Source organism: Phyllostomus discolor, chromosome 11 (genome assembly GCF_004126475.2).
Source record: "Phyllostomus discolor isolate MPI-MPIP mPhyDis1 chromosome 11, mPhyDis1.pri.v3, whole genome shotgun sequence".
Classification (NCBI taxonomy): Eukaryota; Metazoa; Chordata; class Mammalia; order Chiroptera; family Phyllostomidae; genus Phyllostomus; species Phyllostomus discolor.
The window spans coordinates 50294489-50300456 of record NC_040913.2 but is presented as its reverse complement, the minus strand read 5'-3'; the positions used below and the strand labels follow the sequence as shown (position 1 = coordinate 50300456).

Sequence of the window (5968 nt, the reverse complement as noted above, 5' to 3'; positions counted from 1 at the left end):
TCCAATCCTTGAGCATGGTACATGCTTTCATTTGTTTGTGTCTTCATTAACTTCTTTCTTCAGTGTTGTATGGTTTTCTGAGTACAGGTCTTTTACCATGTTGGTTAGGTTTATTCCTAGGTACTTTATTTTTCTTGTTGCTATATCAAGTGGGATTCCCCCCCCCCCATTTATGTTTCTAATATTTCATTGTTGGTGTACAAAAATGACTTTGATTTCTGAGTATTGACTTTGTATCTGGCTGTTTTGCCAAATTCATTTATTTGGTCAAGTAGTTTTTTGGTGGGTCTATAGGATTTTCTATGTATACTATCATGTCATCTGCAAACAATGATGATTTTACTTCCCCCTTTCCAATTTGGATGCCTTTTATTTCTTTTTTCTTTTTCTTGTCTGATTGCTGTGGGTAGGGCTTCCAGCACTATGGTAGATTTCTAATATAGTAATACTAAGTGCATGACCACATATGATGCGTCCATCCTACAGGCAAAGAGTGGTAGAAGAGGGAAAAGAAGGCTGTGGTTGAGGTCAAGTAATAAATAAATACAGAAGTAGAGATGAGCCATGTTATAGTATATTCTACAACCAATACTGCAGCCAAAATGTACCCCCCAAAACATGTCAAAATAACTCAGGAAGATGATAATGGCTGGGACTCCTATAATACACCTTATAGGCTGTAGGAGAGCCAACCTAACTCACTGCCTGGTCTATGTATATAATTGATGGCTTGTGGTTTGTTCCAAAGGCATACACAATTTTAAGTTTAGATTAAAAACTGTAAATCTACAGGTTGCTCATAAAAACTGGCTCACTCCTGACTTCCGGCAAGATGGAGGAATAGGTGGACGCACCGTACCTCCTCGTACAACCAAGATTAGAAAACCAATAATTTACAACAATAATTTACTATCAGAATAACACCCAGATCCGGCAGAGGATTTATCTGAATGGAAGTCGGGCAGCCAAGAAGTTGAAGTAGACGCGTTCATCCGGACTGGTAGGAGAAGACGAGCCGGCGGGCGCAGGGCTGGCTGGGGTCAGCGGCGCGCGGAGGTCGGGGGGAAGGTTTAGCACGAAATCGGCGCAAAAGCCATCGGGCGCATAAGAAGGCAGCGGTGATCCCTGAGTACGCAAGCTGCGGCTGGCAGACCCAGAGGGATAGCGATTGTGGACCAGGGCAGAACTCGCGGCCCGGAAGCCCAGACAAGGGTCTGAGTCCAGGGGAACGGAACTACCGCCATTGTTTTCTCCCGCCCCGCTCCCGCTCCCGCTCCCGCTCCCGCCCCGCCCCCACATATCACGTCACAATCTAGTGACCGGGGTGCCCAGCCCCAGTGAGCACCTAAGGCTCCGCCCCCCACCGTAACAAGAGCAACCAGACCGGAAAAAAAAAAAAGAGAGACAGGGGGAAAAAAAAACCATGTTTTCAACAGAGCAGATCAGTCCCCCAGGACTCATCCTTTTGAGCGACCAAGAATTAGCCAATCTATCAGATGCGCAGTTCAAAACACTGGTGATCAGAAAGCTCACGGAACTGGTGGATTTTGGACGAAATTTAGATGAAAGAATGCAGAGTACCATAAAACAGATGCAGGAAGACACGCGGAGGAGAGCCAATAGTGAAAGGAAGGAATATGAATCTCAAAACAATACAGTGGACCAGAAGGAAGATAGAATCAACCAAGCAGGAAAGCATGATGAAATAAGAATTCAAAAAATTGAGGAAAAGATTAAGAGCATCCAAGACACCTTTAAACGTTCCAATATCCGAATTATAGGGGTACCAGAATCGGAAGGGGAAAAGCAACAGATTGAGCACGTATTTGAACAAATAATAAAGGAGAACTTCCCCAATCTGGCAAAGGGAACGGTCTTCCAAGAAATCCAAGAAGCTCAGAGAGCCCCAAAGAAGTTGGACCCAAGAAGAAACACACCAAGGCACATCATAATTACATTAGCCAAGGTAAAAACGAAGGAGAGAATCCTAGAAGCAGCAAGAGGTAAGGGGACAGTCACCTACAAAGCAGTTCCCATCAGACTGTCAGCTGATTTCTCCAAAGAGACCTTACAGGCAAGAAGGGGCTGGAAAGAAATATTCCAAGTCATGAAAGACAAGGACCTACATCCCAGATTGCTCTATCCAGCAAAGCTCTCATTTAGAATGGAAGGGCAGATAAAGTGCTTCTCAGATAAGGTCAAGTTAAAGGAGTTCATCATCACCAAGCCCTTATTTTATGAAATGCTAAAGGGACTTATCTAAGAAAAGAAGATAAAGAAAAGACATGTATAGTCAAAGGACAGCAAACTCACAAATATCAACAACCACACCTAAAGCAAAACCAAAAGAAACTAAGTAAACAATTAGAACAGGAACAGAACCACAGAAATGGAGGGCACATGGAGGGTTAGCAGCAGGGGGGTGAGAGGAGGAGAGAGGGGGAAAAGGTATAGAGAATAAGTAGCATAGAATGTAGGTTGAAAATAGATAGGGGGAGGGCAAGAATAGTACGGGAAATGTAGAAACTAAAGAACTCATAAGTATGACACATGGACATGAACTAAAGGGGGAAATGTGGGTGGGAGGGGGGTACAGGGTGGAGGGGAGAGAAGGGGGGAAATGGGACAACTGTAATAGCATAATCAATAAAATATATTTAAAAAAAAACTGGCTCACTCCTTATTGCTATTTAAACTATCCAATTTTAAAAATCCAGCTTTAAAAATAAGTGCTGAGTCATATTGTTATAAAATAGGCAAATGCCCCTTCTCCACTATGAAAAGTCTGAACTGCTAATATTTTTCTTGAACTTCTAGAAAACAAGCAATGAGAATACTTTGGTTTGGGTTCAAGTTACAGCCTTTCTTATTGCCTCACCTGAGGACATTTTTTTATGGCTTTTAGAAAGAGAGGATGGGAGAGAAGTAAAGCATGGATTGATTGCTTTCCTGCAGGTGCCTGGTCTGGGGATCATTCACACTTGGACTGGGAATTGAACCTGCAACCTAGGCATGTTCCCTGACTGGGAATCAAATCTGTAACCTTTTGATTATAGGATGATGCCCAAACCAACTGAGCCACACCAGCCAGGGCTCAAGTAACAGCCTTTAATAAAGATTTTAGAATTGAAGGGCTCCACATTCAGGATTTATCATCTAACATCTCAGTGTTCAGAAAGCCTGACTAAAAGATGCCAAACTAAAACCAACCTGCTCAACATTAGCATACTTCTTCTCTTTTACTAGAATTTTACTGTAATATAATCTAAAAAAACCCAAACCATAGTAGGTTAAAACAACACTACACAGAAAACCTTCACAAAGGTTAACTGAAGTCATCCAGAGCTAAAACTGAATTGTGCAGATTTTCAATGAACTCACTAGTTAATTATTTACACACTTGGCAAGCCCTCTGAGAAATGTGCCCTAAGAAGCATCAACCTTTGCTATTTTCATCCCACCCTGAAGGCTTCCACATTTTACTTTTCAGATAGTTTACCACTTTAATAGTGTTCTCTACCATGTGGTAAAGCTTTAGTACTATTCAAATAAGATTGAGTATCTTAAAGACTTGATGTTTCCACAAGAGGAGCTTTGATTCTGCTTTAGAAGTTTCATATAAATTAAAATCTTTACCAAATACCAATGTGAGGGGGTGACACAGGATACAACACAAACAGTCCAGTTACCTCTTTGTATGTTTAAAAATTACTCCTTCAAGTTATTTGCACCAGAGAACTTAGTCTGTCCTGCTTAATATTCAGTAGCACAGGTTTAAATCATTAGAACCTTGGCAAGATCATAATGTTACCTCTAGGAGCAAGTCCATGTTACTGAGTAATGACGAATTAATTACTGTGAAGGAAAACAGTATAGCCAACCATCTTCAAAAATGCTCCAAGCACTGCTGTTCAATATAGAAAGACTAAAACTACATACATTTATTATACAACAAATCCCATTTCTGTCACCTGACCGAATGAATGAAATTCTCCTAGTTTCATTCATTTAAAGAGGATTTAAAAAGACTTAAAGAGCACTTTACAGAAGCATTCAGTTTTCTATGAAATACTCAGTATCTTAAACAATATGTAAATATCTTTATTTTTTCTTTTACTAAGCTAGATACTGGCTTCAGAATTTGTGGAATTTGTGGAAATGGAGAAAAAATAACCCATTCAAACCTATTCTAGAAATTGTCTTTTGGCAGAATAGCAGGTATCCAATTTAAAAATAGGAGGGTCATTTTGTTGCTGTGTTTTTTCTCTAAAATTTAAATTGTTTTTTTTTGTTCCCATTCTGCATAAACCTGTCACCACTCCTCATTGGAGATGGGCAGAAGCTCTGGCCCCTGCTCCTCCAGTTTCTCAGCAGCTGCTTTCTTATTGTTGCAACAAGGCTTCAATAGATGTGTGTCAATGAGGACTTCCCCAAAATGGCCTTTATAGATAAACCCTCAACATATTTTATGTTTATCCAGTATGTGAGACCTAAAAAGAAAAAAAACAACTGGTGTTCTGTTAGAGCCAGAAGCTGTCTCTGTATCTGAGCCATCATCTGACTGGTTACTACCATGAGGAGATTGATCTGGGGAGACACTTCAGGTGAATCTGTGAGTATCAGAATTATGACCTTTAAATTACTTCAGCAGTTTGCTAATCTGATTGCTTTTTTATCGTGTTTCCAAATAGAATTTTCCCTTTTTTTGGTTTCAGTGTAGTCTTTCAAATTTTATTTATTTATTTATTTATTTATTTATTTATAGAGAGGGAAGGGAGGGAGAAAGAGAGAGAGAGAGAAACATCAATGTGCAGTTGCTGGGGGTCACGGCCTGCAACCCAGGCATGTACCCTGACTGGGAATCAAACCTGCGACACTTTGGTTCGCAGCCCACGCTCAATCCACTGAGCCATACCAGCCGGGTCAATGTAGTCTTTTTTATTTTTATTTTATTGATTTTGAGATAGAATTATCAATTTTTAAAAAATCCTCACCTGAGGACATGCTTATTAATTTTAGACAGTGGGAAAGGGAGGAAGGTTGGGGTTGGGGGGAAGGAGGGAGACAGAGAGAGAGAGGGAGAGCAAGAGAGAGAGACATCAGTGTGAGAAACATTGCTTCTCAGTTGTTTCTCCTATGTGCTCTAACCAAAGATGGAATCTGAACATAGGTATGTGCCATGATCAGGAATCTAACCCATGTCCCTTTGGTCTACTGGATGACACTCCAACCAGTTGAGCCACACCAGCCAGGGGGAGAAAGATCAATTTATTGTTCCACTTATATATGCATTCATTGGTTGATTCTTGTATGTGCCCTGACCTTGGCCTATTGGGATAACGCTCTAATCTACTGAACTACCCAACCAGGCCAAATGTAGTCTTTGGACTGGGTCCTGCTGTATGATTCCAGGTTTGTTTTTTTCACCCTGCCAGCAATTTCTTCCATCTTTTCACGAGCAGGACATAGGAATTACAAATGTCTCTGAAACAACTTTCATGCAACCCAAAGCATGCCTCATAGCATTTACTGTCAGTGAACTGAGAACTGCAGGACTTAGCTCTGCAAGTACAGGAGCCCTCTATACTTTTCGTACATAACATATTTGACTTTTGAAAACCACACATCTTTTCTTCTGGACAACAAAAAGCAGGTCCACATGCAATAATGTTCCTGAGGTGCTGAGTACATGCCAGGCCAACTACCCCTCCAATTGCTACCTCCTCTTCAACTACCTTGTCTAGAAGGATAGTCTTCCACAATTCTCAAAATAAAGACATTTTAAACCAAGACTAAGAGAATTTCTGTCCCACAGACCTTTGCAGAAAGAAGAAATATAAACCTACCAGGAAAAGTTAAAATGCAAGAATCAATGGTGAGAAAAGAAGTCAGTAGACACATTGGTAAATCTAAGTAACAACAAAAATCATTAATTTTTAGAGGGTAAACACAGGGCAAAACTAGAATA

At 40.6% G+C, this 5968-nt stretch overlaps 1 pseudogene; it reads right to left on the bottom strand.

The window, feature by feature from the left end:
* Positions 1 to 4312: 4312 nt before the first annotated feature.
* Positions 4313 to 5603, bottom strand: LOC114508421 (annotated as a pseudogene).
* Between the last annotated feature and the right edge of the window lie 365 nt (positions 5604 to 5968).